The sequence below is a fragment of the Perca flavescens genome, chromosome 5, assembly GCF_004354835.1.
Source record: "Perca flavescens isolate YP-PL-M2 chromosome 5, PFLA_1.0, whole genome shotgun sequence".
Classification (NCBI taxonomy): domain Eukaryota; kingdom Metazoa; phylum Chordata; class Actinopteri; order Perciformes; family Percidae; genus Perca; species Perca flavescens.
Window position 1 is genome coordinate 2,782,884 of NC_041335.1, and position 22,527 is coordinate 2,805,410.

At 42.5% G+C, this 22,527-nt stretch overlaps 1 protein-coding gene across 3 annotated transcripts in view; it reads left to right on the forward strand.

Annotated features, from left to right (window-relative positions):
• The window catches only part of zdhhc8b (zDHHC palmitoyltransferase 8b), a 78,956-nt gene that overhangs the window by 20,166 nt on the left and 36,263 nt on the right, over nt 1–22,527 (forward strand). The window lies entirely within an intron of this gene.

Here is a 22,527-nt window from a genome sequence, read left to right on the forward strand (position 1 = left end):
CAGCGAAGTTGATGACTGACATTAATTTATTTAATAAATTCAAAAGATCTTGTGAGGTAATCAGTGAAAAAGCAGAAGAGAGTCTACAGAAATTAAAACAAATAGAAAATATTAAATTGGCACAGATCCATATTTTTGTATTAACAATGGGTTAAATAACTACCTGTTACACAAAAGGTGTCTCTCTCAGTGAAGAGCCCACCAAGATTTATCCCCTGACTGCAGTTCCCATTCAGCTCTATGGTGCATTTTAGCAGCTTTTAGCTCATTGTTTTTGGAATTACGAACCACAACTTAACTGTTTTGGTTCATTCTTACAGCTCTCATCAACCTTGTTTCCAGTAGGGCTGTGTATTGGCAAGATACGTATCACGATACATTGGTCACGATTCACTATATTGCAATATATTTCGATACTGTGCGTAAGGCAATATATTGGGATTTTTTAAAGTATAATTTTAGAAAAAGTAACACTTAAAAAAAGACATGATGTGCATGAAAGTCAAAGAAGTTTACTTTAGGTAAACAATTCAGTACACAGAAAATCAAACTGCCAGTTTGGGATTGTGGTTCACAGGTTCTTAGTGAGCTAATGTTGATATGCTAAATTAGACCAAAGTTCAGCCATATCTACATTGTTAGCTTCTAGCAAAAAGTCAGGCACTGCTAGGCCCTGTTAGGCACTGTTAGGCCCTGTTAGGCACTGTTAGGCAAGGACACAGTGGTGCATCTCAGCATAGCCATCTAGCAGTAGGGGGTTTAAACACAACATAAACGTGAACCACTATCTTGCATGAATATTTTTGCATGTAAGGGACCGTTTGGTATTTATGGAATGGACCACCGGAGAAAAATAGGGGAGGGTCATGTCTTTTTAGCTTTGTAGATCTTAGTCTCGGCCCTCCTTTGCTAACAGATGGGTCTGACCCATGAGTTTGCGGGGGGCAGGGGGAGCTGCCCCCCTGGTGAATAATAATAATGAGTGGAATAATTACGTCTGGCTAAAAAATAAAATCGGTATTGTGTTTTTGAAAATTGATACAGTATTGCAAAATAAAATATTGTGATCCTCAAGTGTATAGATTTTTTTCTTACACCCCTAGTTTCCAGGCTCTACAAGCAGTTGATTCTTTTTTAGAAAAAAACCACACTAGCTAGTAGGGGCGTATTTAGCAGCTAGCATGTCAGATATTTTTTGTCAGAGCTGAAAACAGAGCTAAAAGGGGAGAGAGAATAATAGGGAGCCGAAAAGATGACTTCAAATGAATGCTAATGTTGCCCCAGATCTGCTGGATGTGTAAATAACACATTGGCCACGTGAACTATAACCTGATTATATGTCAATATGTTTATGGCTCATTGTACTGCCCCCAAAGGGCCAGGAAATCAATGAACACAGGTTTAAAGATAATACGGTTATGACAAACCACAACACATAAAAGATACTGAGAAACCATATTTTTGTTCATTTAGATTTTTTATTTTTCCTCAAACATCCTGCAACATTACAACATTCCTTTTACATGGTAGTCTACAGGTAACCAAGTACACAAACACAGATGAAAAAATGAAACCTGAAGGCAGCACAGCATGATAGGTCGCATCATCTCCCCACTGAGCTTCTGTTCTGCGTATATCCAACTCTGTGATTGGCTTTGCAAACGCAGTGGAATGTGTCAGTGTTTCGGCATATACTGTAGCTGACATGCAATTTGTTGGTAGATTAATAAGGAGACGAGATGAGTTGGACGCAACGAGGTGCACTAAGCATTCGTCTGTCACATTCCTTATAGCCCAGAGAAACCACTTCACCCCTCTGTGTCAGGCGACACCTCGCCTACAAGGCTTCCTGCCACAAGCTCGTCCATCTGTAGCCAGTTTTTGCTCACTTTTAGGCGCTCGTCATCTGTCGAACACTGTTACAGAGAATGACGTGTGTCCTCAGCTGCTTCACGTGCCCCCAAGGGGAGAGCAAAAGGAAAGTTTTAGTACAGAAGTGCGACAAAGATGTGTGATTTTTAGTTTGAGGCCGTAATGTGAGTGTATTAGCAAACCAGGGTCGAGGTCTAATCCTACATGAAGCATCATTTCTTCACATGCTCTTTCAGAACAACAGGGCTGCTGTTGTCCTTATCTGCCCTACATACCCTTAATGCATGATAAGTGTGCTTACTGCTCAATCGTGAGCAGTGTGTGTTTCTGCTTCACATTCAGTGTGTGTGTCAGAGCCCAGAGAGCCAGCGTCAAGGGCTGCCATTCAAGCACTTCACTGTGCTCATTTACAATCTGCTCTCCACATTGCCAGGCTAAGTGGTGACTGAGTGAGACCTATTTTTAACTCTCTCTTTTTCTCTCTCTCTCTCTCTCTCTCTCCCCCACTTTCTTTTGTAACTGGAGCACAGCGCTCTCTCATTGAAATGGGCAACAGGGCTAAAAGGCAGTTTGTTGTCAATCAGCAACTATCGACGCATAGTTGTACTTTTTTCCTCCTCTTTTTTGTTTTTTTACACGGACAAGTGGATCAAACTTTTTTTTTTTATTTAAAACAACAGTGAGGCTGTTCTGGGACCTGCACTTTACTATAAATGTTGCTGCAGGGAGCATTTAGGAGTTTAACTTGGCCGTGAGACTCAGGAATCTCAGTTGCTTTTTGGGCTCACTGAGCTGGCTGCCTGCCAGCCCTTATCTTCAAACCATATCGGAGGACATTTTTATCACCCTTCCATGTGTACAAACCCAAGAGCCCAACACAGCCTGACCAGATTACTGAGCAAACTGCTCTGATTAATGTTTTTTTTTTATCTTGCTCCACTTGAACATTTCAGCCAAATATTTCATCAGGTAGAAGGAAGGTGCAAACATTAATAAATCTTGGGACTCTCCAGCGTCTTGATGGAGATGTTTACTTCTATGCGATATCACCCGCTTATACATTTCATATTCACAGAGTTTTTCCTTGCACCTGGTGATCATCCGTTGACTCGTAATGCCTGGCTGTGGCTGTGACCCCTCTCCACAGGGTATGAATGGAACAGATGGGCCTGGGGCTTAAGTGGGGAAGGGATCTGCTGATGACACCTGTGCATCACGAATGTGCTTTATGCTCCTGGAGCTGAGCGTGCGCAGACGCACACTAATCTCGTAATGTAGGCTGAGGTCCAATCAGTCTCAGCCTACTTATACATTGGGGATGTTGCCGGGAATGTTGGCATTATGTATTCTTCTTATTGGCTAAACATCCCATGAAAAAAATCCCCAAATCAACAATCCATCACTTCGACTCCTCTATCCTGTCTGTGACTCAGCCCCGAGACGATTGCTCCTACTGAAGATGTAACTCTTTAAAAACAGGACACAACTATATACCGTATAGTTTAATTCAACAGAAGCTCAGTAAATTACTTTAACAGCCTGGCATCGTAATGTTAGCAAACCTTACTCGAACAGGAGTAAATAGGGCATTTGTTTGGGACTAGTTTCATCTGCGGATTAATACACGTTTGGTGATCTAGTGATTATTTACAGCACCAGGACACTGTACTAGCGATCAAATAAACAACAGTTCCCATGTTCATCCTAATGAAGGAACAAGTCGTCCAGTGCAACAGTGGGACTCATTGATGTGTTTTTTAATAGTTTTTGGACAACAATGGAGGTCTATGGTAGGGTTGACCTAATGTGTGACCTATTGACCTATGGGTAAGTTAAAATAATAAAGAAAAATGGAGGACACTAGTGAGAAAAGCTGTGCTGCTCAGATAATCATGACACCGAAGCATCGAAGAAGCAGCGTGTGGAAGTATTTGGGGATCTTTATTCTATCTATATATAAAGCATTACCCTTTAAGAGTTGCTTTCAAATTAGTTAATTCAAACTAGCTAAGGAATTCGTTTGAATGTTTGGACTTTTTGCAGTGTCAGCACAGTCTATGGTACCGAGAAATAGGATGTCAGGCTTTGGCTACACAGGCAATATTAGTAGGATGAATTCATTGTTGGTTTCTGTGGTTTTGATAGGAAAACCTGAAATATCCTTTAAACTTACTGAACTGAAAAAAGGCAGCAAGTGTTTGCGTTCCAAGTTGGTGCTCACCTTTAAAAAAAAATACAAATCCGTTCAAAAGTAGGAAACAAGTGTTACACCATCAAAGCAAACAATGTCTGTAGAGCTTTACACTTGGAGTAATTAAAATCTTGCTGACATGTTTCCTCAGAGCGCCAAGGAAGGTCGATTGTGCTCTTCTACTTTTGAACAGAGTATAAGGCTGCTACAGAAAAATTATATTTTGTTCCATGTAGAGAGCATATATTGATTGATGTGAAAGGACTTGTAAAGCTAGACAAATTTAATTGTCAGAGTCAACTTTAAGCACTGTGAGCATTTCTGAAAACCTCTTTACTCTTGCCTCACTATTTATACCAGCCTGTTATAACACTCATCTTTGCTGAGTCATGGTGGAGTGTACTGAAAATACCAGTATCAGATTATTGATTCTGGGATGCTGAGGCGGTGGCTTATCAAATAAAGACACTTCAATGTTAAGAAGCTGTGACACAGCGCAGTTTGAATCAATCTGAATATTGCAGAATTCCTTGTTAGCCTATAATGGACATCAGTCCTCTGTTCTCCTCCTACACCTGCTGTGTTTCAGAGGTCTTAGCAGCACTCTGTTGCTCGGGTTCTGCCTGTCTCCTTTATGCCAGGGCCTAATGAGGCTTGCATTATGCCACCGCTGGCAGATGCCCGGATCCCAACACCGGATACTGAGGGCTCAGGGCTCTGCTGGAGCCATGTCTCACCTAGAGACCACCATCCAGGCTGATGCACTTTTTATACTGTACCTTTAACACCCACATACACCTGTCCCTATGCATGTAGTAAATGTATTGAATTGAACTGTACTATTAGCTGGGATTTCAGTATTCCAAAGCTCAAAATTTTAGATACATTAGGCACCATCACCACATATCCATAACATAATATCTTAACATGGCATCATAACTTTGCGAAAACATACACGCCACTTTCCTAAAGCCAAATGGCGTGTTATCTGTACACATTTTGAGCTATCCACGTGTATGTCTACGCTGTATCCAGCGGATGTAAACGGCAAAAACACGAATTGCCGTGTCATACATACGCCACTTTATGAGATCAGTCTGCTTAAGTACAAGTACCATTTCTTAACTGACAAAATGGTTTGAAAAAAAACAAATTTTAACTCAAGGTCCACTTACTAGCTTTGTCCGGAATATTTATGTGGTTGAAAGCTCTAGACAAAGCTTGATCAGCCAATGGCAGGAGGCTTATGCCCAGCCTGGGAGGCACAGCCATAACTGCTGATGCTCACACCCCCTAACACACCTGCCCCAAGGCATGCTTATACATTCACACACACACACACACACACACACACACACACACACACACACACACACACACACACACACACACACACACAGAGTTGTCAGTGGCTAGTTATCATGTATAAACTGAGTCTCCTGGAAAAACAGTGGCAGCTGGAGAAACTGAACGCTGTATGCAGAGCAGGGTAGAACAGTAAAACGCAGCCGGTTGTTGTAACATTTCGTCACGTACTTCACTGCATGAATAAGATAATGTTGCTCCCAAGCCAACACTTTGTTCTTGCGAGGCACAAAACAGCAGTTCACATCTTTCGTGTCGCACAGAGGAAATTAGGTTTCTCAAGGGGAGGGGAATGGGGGGGAGGGGAAGGGGGGGGGAACTCACACCATATTTAAACAAACACCAAGAGACTGTCAAAATTACGGTTGGTGTTTCCCCTGTGTACAAAAAGAAAACCTTACAGCAGGTGTTGAGCTGGAATGATGACCTTTTGTTACTGCTACATAATAGATTTAATTTCCAAAGCTCCACGTTAACCCCATTTAAAGTGATGATATTGGATGGGTTTCAAATCATTTATTGGGTCTTTAGTGAAACCTGGTAATGGTGCATTGAAATGGCTCTTGCTTTTCTAACAGTTAATTGATTGCCGCTCTTTGTAAATTGGAAGACTTTTTAACTGCAGGTACCACTTAATTATTTTCAATCCACTGCTTTACTCTTAATGATAGAGATTGACACTTCCTTCACGGGTCTGGAATTAATTATTGTCATAGCGTGTGTGTGTGTGTGTGTGTGTGTGTGTGTGTGTGTGTGTGTGTGTGTGTGTGTGTGAACTGTGAACTGTGAACTGAACTGTGACCTGTCACAGGTTTAAAAAGGTGTGAAGTCATGGCAAGGTGACAGTGAACACAGGGTCTAGTTTTCCCTGACTAATCCCTGCAGGATGGGTCGCCTGGCTCCACATAATCACAGCACACCGATTACATTCCTATTACCGCCCATTGTATCAGCACATTCTGCTGCTTTATATAATATTATCAGCTATTTAATGGATGCTTTTATCCGAACAACCCACACCATATATGTAGGCACTCTGCCGGTGCTGTAATGTACTGCTTTTATCCAAAGTGCCTTCATTAGAGGGTGTACATATTTAGTAAGGGTGGTTTTAGGAATAATGGAAACACTACCTTTGGCAGCATGAAAGCAGTGTAAGATAAACCTACCTAAAGTTAGTTTGTGCAGCATTTGTTGCCAGGCAATGAAAGGTGTGAGGAGGGCATAGCTCACCAGCCTTTAATTTCAACCACATTTAGTACACCACCAGTTTAAAAGCAGCTATTAGTTACTAATTAGTCTATATCGACAACGTTTCATTCCCGGGATTGTTCCCTCACCTTCCTCTTCCTTTGGCTTGGCGTTCTAAACTCCGGTGGATTTATGAGGACTATGGTTAAAGGTGCCCTGCCACACGTATTTCATTACTTTGTGGTAATGTCTGAACTTCTACCATGGACCATTTTTTGTGGAAAAAATGCCTTGGTTACCTTGTTTCAAGCCATTCTAGTGTGGTATAGAAAGCCTACAGGAAGACTCAGCTCAATTTCTGCCAGTTCTCATTAATATTCAACAACCTAAGCTGTTTGAATCTGATTGGCTAACAGCTAGCCAATGAGTCAGAATCCTTTACCCAGCCCAACTGGGTGAGCTAATGAATAGTAATGAGCTCAGGCAATATGATGTCAGACTGACCAGCTTTTGTAATTGGCCTAATTTCTCTGCTTATTTCTTTTCAGTGGCTAGAGCTGACTAAGGAGGTAGCAGTTCATTTTCACATTCACAACATAACACAAACACATATGGACCTAACATATTTTAAAAAATGCAAGTAAAAACGGTTTTGTATGGCAGGGCACCTTTAACTGCTCCTCAGATCTCTGCAGGGTAAATCCAGACCGCTAGCTAGACTATCTGTCCAATCTGAGTTTTCTGTTGCACAACTAAAACAACCTTTGAACGTACACATGTTCCACCAAAACAAGTTCCTTCCTGAGGCTGTTTTGCAGAGGCACCATGGCTCTGTCCGGCCCAAGACAATTGTGATAAAGAAGAAATAATAAACCAAAAATAATAATAAACCAGAGCACGTTTTTCTCCTATCCCGGAATGCTGTGTGGACTAGCCAGACCTTCCTCCGCAGCGCTGTGGAGGAAGGTCTGGCAGTGCGAGACTAGTTACTATTAACTTTGAGCTACTTTACACAGTTACTCATAGCTGGTACAACCCAATCCTCCAGTAAACCCTCGACCTTGGCAGTGTTGGACTCACTTACCTTACAAATGATTCAGGGGTCTTTTGGCTTCTACTGTATGATAAAATGATACCTCTTTAAGGGTTGCAACTGGGTATCGCTCCAATACACAAGAGTACATATGCTGCCATGTGCATATTGTTCAATGGCACTTCAGCAGTCGGACTGAAATAGAAGTAGAAGAAGTTCCTCTTACATTTGGCAGCTATAAATATGTTACAGACTTCAATGGAAGACTTCTTTGTTCTGCACAATTGCAGCAAGACCAGACTCTCTCTCTTTCTCTGTGTTAGATGGGGCAATGGCTGAGATGAAGGCAGGGTGTATTTCAAAAAGAACAATTTATAGTCACAAGTTGACAGGTCACTTTAATGTGAGATTGGTAGCAGGAGACAGAGGGTGGGGGATCCAAAGCCTGTCATGTTGTTTCCTCTTCCATCTCTGGAAAGTAATTTGCTTTTCTCAGAAAGGCGAGGATGGATGGTGCAACTGTTGGGGATTGATAGCCGCAGAAGATGGGGTTGAATAAATTATATAAAAAAATGTTGGAGGATGCTAGTTGATGCAGTGATTAAGATAAATTTAGCGTGTTGCAGTGTAGTGTTGTTTGCCTAGCCGGACTCAAGTAATCCCATTAGGCTTCAACTAATATGGGATTTGCAGGCTAAAAACTGCACAATTGACATTTGACCTGCTGATAACTGACACTATTTGTGCAAATGTGTCTGCTAATAACATTAATCTTAAAATATGACAATTTTCTGCTTTGTTGGCAGTGTGGAAAAGCACTAAGATCATGGGACACTAAAATGTAGCGTGGCTGGTCTTTTAAGAAAAATGTCAGTATGAGCCGATTATATCATAAACAAATCAGTCTAACCTACTTTTTTTTTTTCAACACTTATACTGTATGTTAGTCCTCTGTGTATTAATTACTCAGAAATGGTGCTGCTGGTTTTCACAGACCCGGTAAGGATGTTGTGGGTTGTTGTTTTTGTGGGAAATGTGTCCATTTATTGCCGTACTCCTCCAGTCAAAATGTCAGGATGCTCTCTGACCAAAGAGCTATTTCTATGTAGAGGAGTCCTACTTGTTTCAACGCTGGGCAAATGTTCGCTCAGCCTTTGGCATTAAAGCCTGAGTGTGTAGGTAGATGGAAAAAGAGGAGAGAAAAGATGGAAGTAGAGGAAGATAAGACAAGAGGCCCTGTGTGTTTTCCAAGAAGCTACCAGAAATCAGAGCGAGCACTTGCACCAGAGCACTGCACTGTAGCGCTTTATTACCTGTAGCAATTGTTGTCATGAGTTCTAGTTAATACGGTATATTAATTCTCTTGTTTTTAACACTGCATTCATATAAAGTGAGAGAGGCAAAAACTTAATTTAAACTACGTTATTTTCTTACCAAGCCATTTTCTCTCATCATTGGAACATTTTAGGGAATATTTGTTCTACTAAATGTCTGTCAGTGTCCCACTAGATGCAGCTTTATCTGAGGACACCTCACAGTAATGGGAATCATTTATGGCTTGTTCAACTGCTGACAGTCTACAACCATCAACCGGAATGTCAAGCATGTTTTGATGATCAGGACATTCCTAATGAGGAGGAGGGTGATGACTTTGACTCCGCTGATGAACTTGTCCTGTTACTTATGGCAGTGGTTACCTACCTTTTTGGTCTGAAGTACCCCCACAGTCCTGTCAGATGAACTCGCTTCATCAATTCCCAATGTATGTTCTAAATGTATAACACTATTCATTATTTTTTTTCATGTTGAACAGTCAAAATGAAGGTTGGTTTGGTCAACAATGATACTACTACTACTATTACTACTACTTGGAGTGAAGCTGAATGTTTCAACTATTTATCCACTACTTTTAGTGAATCATTTCAACTGTCATTACTTTTAGCTATTTATATCTACCACTTATTCATTACTTTTAGCTACCTGTTTAAACTTAAACTGTGCTCACTTGCTAACTAGTTTCATGCACTCCTACATAACTGCAACATGAAGGGCCGTATTTTAACGATCTGAAACGCAAGTATCAAACACAAAACGCAAGTAGCTTTGTGGGCGGATCTCGGGCGCTGTTGCTATTTTACCGGCAGGATAAATGACTCTTGCGCCCGACGCAAATCTAAAATGGGTTGGTCTGAAGTAGCTACATTACTCATAGGTGTGGTTTGGGAGTAACGTGCAATAAACCAATCAGAGCGTTATCTCACATTCCCTTGGAACAAGGCGCACTTGTTCCATGGCGGATTGCTATTATGATGGCGGATTTGCTAGGCGCTCGCGCTTAATACATCCATGGGCGCACGCCAGGAGCAGTTCACAGCCGAGGAGACCGACGTTTGCTATTGATTTTTCTTTTTGACAAAATGTAAATAAAGAAATGTCACTAAAACATACTTTCCGATGTTTTGGGCTCACTCTCACTGAATCACGAGGTTATGAATGCATGGTGATATTTTTGCAATGTAGTCCTATATTAGACCGAGATGACCTCACTATAGACGATGCAGCTCTTCTGTCTCTCCTCTCCTGTGCTGCTGCTGGGGCATTTGGGTTAAGTGGCATCGGCACAGTCATGCAGTTCAACATCACATCTCCTTAAGTCCTCTAATATTTCCTCATTTATCTCATCAACACATCCATGATTCATGGAAATGTTGTGTAAAATAAGGTCATATTTTTCCTTGTAAGTATGGTTTGCAAAAATGGGAGCTGCTGGGTCTGTGAGATGAGAGAAGCAAAGTGTATGCGCGGTGTGCACACTCTACATTACGGCCAAGCATGCGCCCCTAAAATTGCATCTGAATAACTGCGCCACTGACTTTAGACCAGGTTTTTCCTGGTCTGTGGCGGAATTGTTTTCTGAAACTGCAAAATAGCACCAGGGAACACGCCTCCTCTTTTCGCTGAACCGCCCCCGGGAGCGCAAGTTCATTCCCTAATTTACCGACGTGAGTCTATGGAGGGAAAAGTCCGCTGTGCGTCGGGTGCAAAATAGGAATGATACATGGGTTGGTTTACAAAGTCAATTGCGCTGGGTGCAAGATAAGGCCCGAAGTGTTTAGGTGTTTCAGTTCAGTTGATGTTGATCATATGATTTCAATTTCTTCAAATTAGTTGAGCTGCACCACAATCATTCCACGTACCCCATGGCAACAGCAGAAGTACCCCCTGGGGTACAAATAGCCTGGTCCTACCAGACTCTGGTCCATTAGCCTGGTCCTACCAGACTCTGGTACACTAGCCTGGTCCTACCAGACTCTGGTCCACTAGCCTGGTCCTACCATAATCTGGTACATTAGCCTGGTCCTACCAGACTCTGGTACACTAGCCTGGTCCTACCAGACTCTGGTCCGTTAGCCTGGTCCTACCAGACTCTGGTACACTAGCCTGGTCCTACCAGACTCTGGTACACTAGCCTGGTCCTACCAGATTCTGGTACATTTCATTTGTCCAGAGAGTCTGGCCACTCTCCATTGACAAGTGTTAACTTCCTTGAAGGCGGGTACTCTGTTGAAGTTTAAAACTATTGGATCTGCCCAGAGCCACTCTGGATCTGCCGTAACCAATCGCTAACGTTTGGTCGTGACGTCGGCTTAGCATCGCTAGCGTTAGCCTTAGCCAACTCCTTCACCACTAACGGAGCGAGCTGAGAAATCAAACTTTCGCCGAACCCTGTGGGGAGGAGGGCCACAACATCATGGCCACCAACACAACTCAGCAAAGATTGTTCTTGCTCGGGCTTTAACTTCTGGATATTCGGCAGCGTTGCCACAACGGACCGAACGACTTTCGCTTGCATCTTTCTCCGCCGCCATTACGGAACTACAACTCAAACTAGCGCACAACCTCAACGTCATCGTTCTCAGCCACTCCCTCTGTTCGCTGATTGGACCGGAAAAAACTTGACCGGAGAAAACCCAAGAATATACTGCAAATCAAGACGGAGTACTGAAGGAAAATGAAAATTGAGCGAAAGTACATAGGAGAACTGAGCCAGGCTAGGGTACAAGTACCCCTGGTTGGGAATCACTAATCTATGGTGTGCTTGACCTCACTGTTTCCCACTGTGAGATTACACAGAAAACAATAGGTGTGCAACCGGTGTTTTGACTCCAGTGTTGCCAGATGAATGATACTTCTCCTATTTGTATGATCATTTACACCTTTGTGTAAATCATTTTTTTTGTTTGCATGTCATAGTTTTATTTTTTCTCTCCAATAACCGTAAAATCCTACAGTATGGAGCTGAATTGGAACCAGCCTGATTATTAGTTTTATTTTAACATCAGTAATGTATTATGGCAAACAGACCCTGGATTTGACATAAATGATCCAATCCCGTCTTTGCTGAGATCTTGTGAGACAGCCATCGCTGTCATTCACCGCCTCTAATAAAGTTGTTTGTTTTAAAGATGTTAGGCCTATAGCTGTGCCACTGGACTGGTCTCATTCAAATGAATGAGTGGGCTGCGTTTCTTTTTCACGCCGGGCTAAAGTCGGTCTGGTGCAAATTGGGGTGATGTTTCTGGGTTTCTGAAACAAGTTCCTAAGTTGGGACTTAATTTGCACGTGTCTTGCCTGTGCTCAAAGAGCAATCACTCAATTTTGAGACAAAGCTGAACCCCTAACCTCAAAGTCACTCTGGTTGTCAGTTAAACATCTACAAAGACATTCAAGCGGCTGTGTGTAAAGTGGGAGTATTGGTGGTGGGACCTCCCACCCGTTCCAGAAGCCTCTTTCTCCTACCTGCTGCTGGGTCGTCATATTTTCCACTGTGGGTTGAAGCAACAGACCATCCAGGCTCAATAGAGCCTCCATTCATAAATTGAACCGAGGGAGGGAGGTGGAGGCTGCGCCCACTAACGGCTGCTGTTCTCTTCTCCTCGTCAATAGGTGCGGATGTAAAAAGGTTCTGACTCGTGAACTGTTGGTCTTATTCATGGCTCAGGAGAGACCGGCGCTAGTTATAATTCAGACTCCTGCGAGGTTATGTGGAATGAAAAAGAAAGGCAGCATTGTTGCGTGGAGACAGACAGGCTTCCCTCTGTCTGTGGTCGTTTTTTAATGAGATCCTGCATTCCCATACGTGTGTTTACTGTAAACCCTTCCTGCCAGTTAGTCTGCAATGCACTGATGAGCAAGGTGTTGCTCTACTGATATTCTCAAAGAAACAAAACGAGCAAATCTTACACTGCTGATCCAATATGCATCAGCATGGGAACCATAATGTGCTTTTCCTGATCAGATTCCTGGTGTTACAAATTGCCTTCATGCATATGTGATTTTGGCCCTGCACCCTTTGCCCGCCTCTCACTTTATGATTAATGGTTCAGGGATGAGATGAGTGCCTATGGCTGACAGTGGGACAATTAATACCGCACTCTGCTGCTTTTTTTCTATAGACAGAATGAGACTGAACCCCCCCCCCCCCACCACCACCACCACCACCACCCCCACCACAACCCCTCAGCGACTGTCAGAAAACTGCTGAACACAACACAACAATACAGGGCCAGTAAACAAGAGAAATAATCCTCTAATTAAATCTTCTTTGGCTGGAAAGTGGTAACGTTAAGTTATTTCAACTGTGTTTATTTAATAGTGCAGCCAGTTAGCAGAAAGAGATCAAGGAAATTTCAGTTTCAAAGGCCTACAATCACATGACATTTCTCTTCACAGAGAGTGACTTGTGAAGAGCCAATAGCACCCCCCCACCCTATTGAATGCTCTGCGAGAAGGGAGGTGGTTTGAGTCAGATAAAGTGTTTTGGCTTTTACTGAAACATTTTAAGGCAGTGAGCTTATACTCTTACCGAGAGCAAACTACAGTGAGTATTCACTGTTCAGCAGCTATCTGTCGAGAATGCCAGACTTTAACAACTAGAAGTACCACAAGGGGAAGATGGAGGGGAGGGATGTGATTTCAAGTTATAGATGGTGTCATAAAGAGTTTGCTGACAAGATCAGGCGCTTTAAAAAAAAGATGATATCGAGACACACTTTGCTTTCTATGAAGTAGGTAGGTAAAAAAGCAAAGCAAGCTAAAGTCATGGCCGGGTTACTGCAGGAAAGAGAGAGCTATTAAAGTCCTGGAAGTAACAGCAGAGCAGAGTACAGAGAGTCACTGAAGAAAAACCCAACCCTTTGACCGACCTTATGCCTGCCAAGACCAGAGGAGTAAGTGAAAGTTTAGGCAGAGGAAAAGATTTCTTTGGAAGGAGGATCAGATGCCCTCTACATCCTGTTGCATCAAACTTGGTCGTGTGAAACTACTCTGTGAGTTTACAGAGAGGAGAGCTCCGCTTCACTCATATTTGTTGTTCATACTTATCATTGGTGGGAAACCTTTGATTTCCTAAATAAATGCTTTAACCTCGTGGCTATAAACCAGCCATTCTCATAGGCCCATTTGTTGCAGGTAATTGCTTCCCATCAGAGATTTAGCCTGCTGATGTAGTGGGACATACTGGTGTCAGGCTTGATGTAGTAGTCACAATGAGCATGCTTTTCAGTCTGAGGCCTGGTGGGCAGAGCAGCATGGATCTGGCTCATCATTCACTGATGATGTTGCAAAAGGGCAGTACACAAATGTCATGTTGATACAAACTGGAGCAGAGCAAAGTGTTGTCCGTGCAGCCTGGTCAGATGTGAGAAACTAAAACAAGACGGGAATTCACGGGTAGCACAGATTCAGAAATATGACTAAAGGATTACAGATTGACTCTAGCTCATTTAATGTTATTGTTCTACTGTTACTGGATTCTCACAGAATGTTGACTCGGTAAACTACAACGCTTGGATTTAATTGTCAATTGACAGTGTTTGATTTTATAAATTGTCTGTAGATGAACACAAACAAAATACATCTATAATTATGCGAAGGTACACTCGTTTGTTGTGTGCAGAGTTTATACTACCTTATAAATAATGTGTGATAGGATCAACAGTATCTACTTTAAATTTTAGTTTTTTACTTTTTTACTCATGGTTTTGCCCATCTTGACTCACATATGATATTTGCGTGTTTCTGCTGTCAGCAGACAGACGTATGGAAATGAAATAATCCACACCGTTAATATCTGATTGCACAGCTAATCATTTAATATTGTTTCATGAATCTACAATTTCAGTTATAAATCCATAATACGTTTTTTTCATGATTGTGTGTAACCAGTCACAGCTTGTTAATGCATAATGCCCACCAAAACTAAAGTTAGGACTGACGCTGAGCCAATGGCTAACATGCCAGCCTGTAACATGCTAGTGCTAGTCACAGAAGCTCTCCACATTAGCTAGCTTTTGCGGAGCAGTTTGAACTCTGACAGAGGAGGGTTGATATAAGTTGATGGTGAAATGATAGCTTCCTCCATTTTGGACTCTCCAGCTGCTTCCATTGCTTCTAATGTCAGCACTGTCAAGAAACAAGTCAAAATGTTTAAAATGCTTTCCTGACCAGGATGTTGTTATAGTGTATGTGTTTCCGTCTTTTGAAACTGAGACACATTATCTCCCTTGGTCATCATACTGCCTGGCTTGTGAGGTGGTTGCAACTCAAAAGCCCTAATACTGTATGAGCCAAGTGTATCTGTCTGTGTGAGGTATATCAAAGGGTCACTCAGTAAATCCACTGTTTTGTTCCTCACCCTCAGGTGGGAGAAGTCTCCCCACACCTGCTGATACCCAATGACAGTCTGTCCACTCTTTCATATTGCCACCGGTTTCCAATCCGCCTGGTTATCTGTCCCTCTGTCATCTCTCAGTGGATGTTTGCAGGGCTTTTGTGTCTCTGAGATTCAGAACCAGCTGAAAGAATGGGCGCAAAGTGCTGAGTGTATCTCTGCCAAGCCCTAGAAGGGTGCAGCGCCACACTCTTCCTCGCTGATGAGATCCAGTTATTTGGATGTCAGAGTGAATCTTCAGTCCCAGGAATGTTAGGATGGGTTTGGTTTTAATAGGTCCCAACTTTCCCTCCCACATGGTTCTTTAACACTGATTTAGCATGATTTTATTAACTGCAATTCATAGAACCATGAGTGCCCACAGCCTCAGTGTGGCTTAGCTGACAGTGTAGTCATGCTTTTTAATGGAATGATATGGTATGTTAGCTCCTACGTGCCTTGTATTGAATATGTATCATGTTTGACTACAGCAGCGGTCCACTACCTTGACCCAGGCTGAAATATTTCAACAGCTATTTGGTGGATTGTCGTGAAATTGTGAAAAACCGTTTCATGTTCCCCACAAGATAAATTGTGACAAATTGTGTCAAACTTTTCATTTGCCCAATACCTGGGTTTATTTTCCCATCAGTCTCAGGTGTACTTAGTGTTTAGTGCTAGTTAGCTAATGTTAGCATGCTAACAAGCTAAGCTAAGATGGTGAACAAAGAACATAATACTAAATGTCTGCATGTTGCATTGTTATTATGAACATGTTAGCTTGTTGACATTAACCAGACGCGCCAGATGGGTTGTTACACAGAACCATTTGAGAAGCTGTCATTGAAATCTGTTTTTTTTAAGCTAACAGTCATGGCCGCGACACACACCTAAGCCAAGCCTGTACAGTAGCGCCTCACAGGACGCTGATTGGGGCGAACAGCTGGTTGTTCGGACACAAACACAATACTTGAAGCCTGACAATCCAGCTGCCGTTCAAGGTATTGCTGACATTAGCATTCAGCTCAAACCATCCCACCCTGTGCTTAAGTACAGTCTCACATATTTCACATCACACATGATTGAATTTCTCTGTGTTTCACTGGAAAGCTTTAGTGACCCATGATGTCTTTTTCAGTCTGAAGTGAATGAATAATGAATAAAGGTTAAAAATAAAACAATAAAAACATTTGTGGGAGACAATAAAGTAATTTGTTGGCATAATATATTAAAGCATATTGATGATTACATTTAGTAATAAAGGGCAATCGGCTGCCTCAGTAAAAAACCCACATTGCCAACCAAAGTCATCACTATGTAGGCTACTGTTCTGTTTTTTTTTTATGGAGAACTCATCAGGTCAAGCCACAGAAAGGAAACAAGGGCTTTTAAGAAAGCCAAGAACACTGTCCTATACTCGGATGCCCCCGGCCTTTTCTTTCTTTTTGTATGTTGCTGAGCCGCCGCAGCCCATGCATGTCATATTGTGTCCGCAACAAAAGCCAAGACTGCACAGGCCGTACAAAATTCATATTTGGAAAGGTCGTGATTGTGCTTGTGTGAATAGCTGGCTCTCCAGACCAGCCCCAGGGACCTGTCAACCTTATTCCCCCTTTAACAACATAACACAGTTGGACTACTACAATAGAATTTATGTCTGCTTGCTCCCTTGCTCCTCCACCCACTTACAGCGATAGGAGTGGAGGGATTACTCTTTCTGCATTTTTCAAGGCTGAATCCAGACCCCACTGGTTGTTAGAAGAAAATTGTTTTCATTACAGCTTTTCAAACAGTGCCCCAAGCCAATCTGTCAGCATGATAGGGGAAACTTGGTGGTATTGAAAACGAGACAAATTGGTTTCTGGCCCAAGGGGGAAATTATAATTAGCCGAGCTCAAACTCAGCTGCTTTCATGAGAGCTTTGGTTTGCCGTACTGTTGTTTTGCCATGATGATCCCATACTCGCAGGGTGCCATCAATCTACCTTGTGGCTGCTGTCAAAGCCAGACTTGCACCATATTGTCCCGTCACTCAGTGTCCACCAGGTGTTGCTCTGCCTGGCGGGCCTCACAGCTATTCAAGAGGTCTTGAGTTCAAAGAAAACAAAGGAGAGGCTAAAGTAAATCTTGTAACCCCCTTCTTTCCTTCCAGCACCTCCTCCTCCTCTGATTCCAACCCGCTTCCGTCATCCAGGTTGCCCTAGCACTCTGTGTGAACTTTCCTAAGACGTTTACTCAGTCCGGGATCAAGGAAATCGCCACTCTTTGCTGCCCTGATTGTTAATCACTCATCTTTGTACAATAGGAGTACTCAGCCCATTCAGAAATACTACATTAAATGCTTGGTTGAAAAAAACTAAAAACATATTCCTATTCCTGACATAGACACTCTGCTACCAAGCTGCTTGTTAACGAGGTCCGGCTTTGGCCTTTGATAAGGGTTAATATTGGCTCCTAGATGCTCTGTCCTTATTTCTATTGGTCTTAATATAAGTTTCAAATCCGGATCTATATTCATGCTATATATTCTCATTTTAAGTGCGTACAGTTACGTTTCTTGTACCACTTATGTAGATTTCAGGCCTTGAAGCATTTATCGGTGTACTGGTTAATATTGGAAACGTTATAATAAATTGAATGAGAAGTGCCAATTCGCCGTTGTATTTGAAATTAGCATGCTCAGTCAAACACCTCGGCACTCTCTCTCTCTCAGGGGGAAGGGTGGTGAAAGCTTTGGTTTCTTAAGTGGTTTTCCTCATGCACATTTCCACAGCTCATTCAGGACTCAATGCTTTTGTTTCTCTGCCCATAATCCAGGAAGGAAAAATAGGGGGGGACATACAGCAAAGAGTAGGAAAGAAGGAATAGGGATTCCAATGGGTGGATTGGAGAGGATTTGATCCTTTAAATAGAAGCACCTGTTCATCTGGGATTAGTTGGAAGCAGAGCTCTATTTTGGTTCCATGGGGATGTTTGCTCACGCCCTGGATCCTAATGGCTGCCTGGGTGTGAAGCAGATTCCTGGTGCTCTCATTTGGAGTTGTGTTGTGTGAGAACTCGCTATCTGAGTTGACACCAGGATATGCTGGTGTAGAATCCTAGACGCTTGCTGATCACTGGCTAACAGCAGAGCTACTGGTGCGCTCCCATATGCAAATGTTTATAAATGCTACAGAATGCATAATCTGGAGGTTTAATTAAGGGATGGGACTGGCCTTCCAGAGGCGGTGCCTCAGGCAAAGTGTTGTGATAATGAGGCAGGTTGAAAAAGGCTAGCAAGGTGTTGGTTAGTGCAGATCACAAATAAAAACATTTTATCGGCTGGAAGCTAGTGGCCACCATCACTCTAGCTCTGACATTTTACGGAAATAGGCTTATTTGCTTTCTTGCTGAGAGTTTGGTGAGAAGATCTATACCACTCTCATATCGGTACAGTAAATATTAAGCTACAGCCAGCAGCCAGTTAACTTTGCTTAGCATATAGACTGCACAAAGGTAGCAAAATCCTCCAACTGCAGCTAAGCTCACTGATTAAATTGTTATATCTCATTTAGTCATTGCGGTTTAGTTCACTACAAAAATTTAATCTAAAAATGCTGATTTTCTGCTTTAAAGAGGGTCATTTGCTGGACTATTTCTTGGCCCAGAACCAGTTGCTAAGTTACCAGCAGTTGCTAAGTTACCAGTGCAAACTCCAGGAAATGCCTTAAGTTACATATTTACCACACAGACAAGAGAGTGGTATTGATCTGATCATCTAATGCTCAGCAAGCGATGGAATAAGCACATCTCCAAAATGTCAAACTATTCCTTTAAGCCAATGAAGAAGTTAGTTAAATTTTTTTCTTCTAATGTTTTTCCTTTGTGGTGATTTTGGGCTTCAACCTTTCACCCATGGTGGATTCCTTAACTCAGCTCATCAAGGCCTCTTTCCTTTTGGCCAAATAGGGATTTTCTTGTCAGTATTATTGGGAAAAGATGACAGCATGTGGAAAAACCCCAAATCCACAGGCTTCAGGAAAAGTTCTTCAGAAACCTGATAAAAGGATGCACATGTGCACTCCCCCATACAGCTCGGCAGTTCTTCCATGTGGCCACAGGGATGCATTTGGATTCACAACACGTACAGTACATACAGTATGTGGACACTTATGACTACCACGGGATATATTTTGAGTGAGTGTGTCCTTAAGGCGTTTTGGGGGCACTCACCTGTATTTTAGAATATAAAAAGCTATTTTCCTTCTTTCTTTTTTTCTCCCCCCCAATTGTGTTTGGCTTTAACCTGAATTTGTTACCTGCAACACTATATGCTCTAAAGGGAAAAACGTCAAATTCTTCTGCAACATATCGCAATGGATTTTGGAGTGTTTCTTTAAATATCCAACTCTAATTGTTTTCAGAATATTACCTAACCCTTCCCAGCCTACTCAAGGGGATTTTTTTTGGCTGGCTTTAAACCGACAAAATCACAGATGACTCTACTCTACCTATAATTGGGTCAGCATGTGTATTTATAGACATAATCAGTCTTTCCAAACACATTAAACACAAAACAGAGCTAGTTACACTAAATGGCCTGAATAGTGCTCTGTGTAAACACCGGCTACTATTAGTTTCTCTCATTAGCGTCCTGCAAAAACGACCGAGTATCACCCAGAATAAAACGCTTAGCTGTTGGAGCTCATCACGTCTAAGCTGTAATACATAAAACTGCAAGAAAGGAACAAAGGAGATGAGTTGGTTTCTGTGTTACTCTGCATAGCGCTGGACTTTCAAATGAATCTTTATGCTTCTCATCTTCTCCCGGGCTGTGCTCTGAGTAACCGTTGATTCGGTGAAGGGACAAAATACATTTATCTTAATAAAGGCCATCAGTCTTCATTCCTACATGTTGCCAACTCTCTACTCCCCATTATTATGTTGAGCCTTTCAGCAAATATGTCCAGGAATCGCTTAACAATTCAGTAATGAAATCCCACCCTCTTAATGTGAATATGTTGTTATTGTAAAAGCCCAGCGGAGCAGCCCTGGAGAGTCCTCCTTATTAAATCAGTGGTGACCTGACATCAGCGTTTATCCCTTCATATGGGTCCAGCTAGGCTCCCACTGCTCTGACTCTCCAGCTCTTGCCTGCCGCGGCGGCAGGGGGAAAGGCCTCAACAGCCCCTTAAGCGGATCAGACCTTACATATTGCTCCACAATTTCATTAAGAGTCACAATTCGCAGGGCTGTCAGCGTCATAATAAACTCCCCAGTGCAGCCGGAGCAGATGGCACGACCTGAGCGTCAAGAGAGAGAAAAATGAATAGGACAAATCCTACTTTCCTATCCATACTTTTTAACGACTGTCACTGTAGATTTGATTAGCTGTAGCAAGTTGAGGTGATTCAAGTCTTAAGTTTAATTTTCTAGATGACTCATAAATGTTTAAGATGAGAACCCTATAAAAAGGGAAAATAAGCACATGAAGTAATGTCTGGTTAGAAATGTAGGTACTGTAGTAAGCTAGTTAGTAGTGCATGCTAACATTTGCAGCTTACATTAGATCAGATAATCGCACTGTTTAATCAATTTCATATTTTAATTTCAAGTTCTGTTCTAAAAAAAAAAAAAGAGACATCATCCAAAAAACTTTCTGTATATTTCTCTTGTGGAGACCCATGAGCACTGCTTAGATATGTGGATAAATCCAAAGCTTGTCAAGCCGACTAGGCATAGTTACAGTATGGTTACTGCTGATAACTATGATTAGACAGCCATCGCAAACGGCCAATTACTTAGTACGCTTGCAGCTTTAATTTGTCTCTTGTTATCAGAACTTAACCAGAATGTAGCAGATCTCATTCTGGACCAGGCATTTTGACCCTCCATCCTTAAACTCCACCCTCCCAATATCAACCACTTACACATGGAATAATCTCCTGCTTTCCCTTTGTGTTGCATGCCACCTTTGTGCCACCAATTACATTACCAAAGTGCAAATTTTTAGCCCAAGCTCTTTTAACTCCTATCCATCCCTCTTATGTTTCAGTCTGTGGGTTTTTAAATGCCCCCTTGGAAAGAATGGGCGCTCAATTGAGGGTGCATCACAAGAGGAGCTCTTATTTTGGGGTGGTGGAGCCAGGACGCTGTAACTGACCCTGTGAGCGTTTAACGTCAGCGACCTATATTTACATCTGTCCACTAGCAACAAGTTTGCCAACCAAGCAAGGCTCACAGGGTAGTGGCGTGTAAATTGGCACTTGATGTGAAAGAACATGTTGATGCTTTCCAAAAAAATAAATGCTGCTGTAATATCAATTATGCAACCGTTTAGTGTTAGCGTGAATGTGCCCAGTCATGTATGTGCCATCATGCCGTTCTGTGCTGTGACTTGCTGTATGCTGGAGTTAGAGAGCTTGCATTGAAGACAAATCAACCAAGTTTATTGACCCTCCCACCTTCTGTCTGTCCCTCCCTTTGTCCCCAAGTTCTCAGAGAACACTGGTGGGATTCTGCCCAGTGCTGCCAGCCTCTGTTGCTAAAAGGAACCATTGTCTTGTCTTGTTGCAGCTCGGTAAATCAATAGGACTCTTTGTTTCCCTCTGCAGCATGTAGGACGTGGAGCCCCGGCCCGTACTGACGCGTCATGGTTGCGGCCTGCTGAGCATAGGCTCGGCAGATCACATTTGCGTGTCTTCTGCGCTTTTAGAAAGGTTGCAAAAGGACCAGCAGATAGTCACATTTCATCCTAAACCCTGCAGCTATCCAAACAGAGAAGGAGCAGGCAACTATGATATCATAGAGCTGCCATACTCCATCTCCTCAGAGGTTTCCCATCCCGCTTTTTCCTCTCTCTGAGCTCCTGTGAATAAGTATGTGCAAGCATGCTCCTCCATACTTTATATTTGGTTTGTGTGTTTCTGCACATTCATTTGTGTGTGTGTGGGTGCGTGGGTGCGTGCATGCATGCATGCGTAGCCTCCCTGCAGCTCCTCAGCTGATCTAGATCACCTCCCTTGCTGGAGAAAAAATCCACGTTTGACAATATACAATTAAGATTCCTGCAGATGTGAAGGGGCCACTGATGAGTTCCTTTAGTAGGAGAGAGGACAGAGAGTGGGAGGCATAGAGACAGAGATGAATGAGGAAAAAGAAAGCGTTGGAAGAAGAAGAGGAGGAG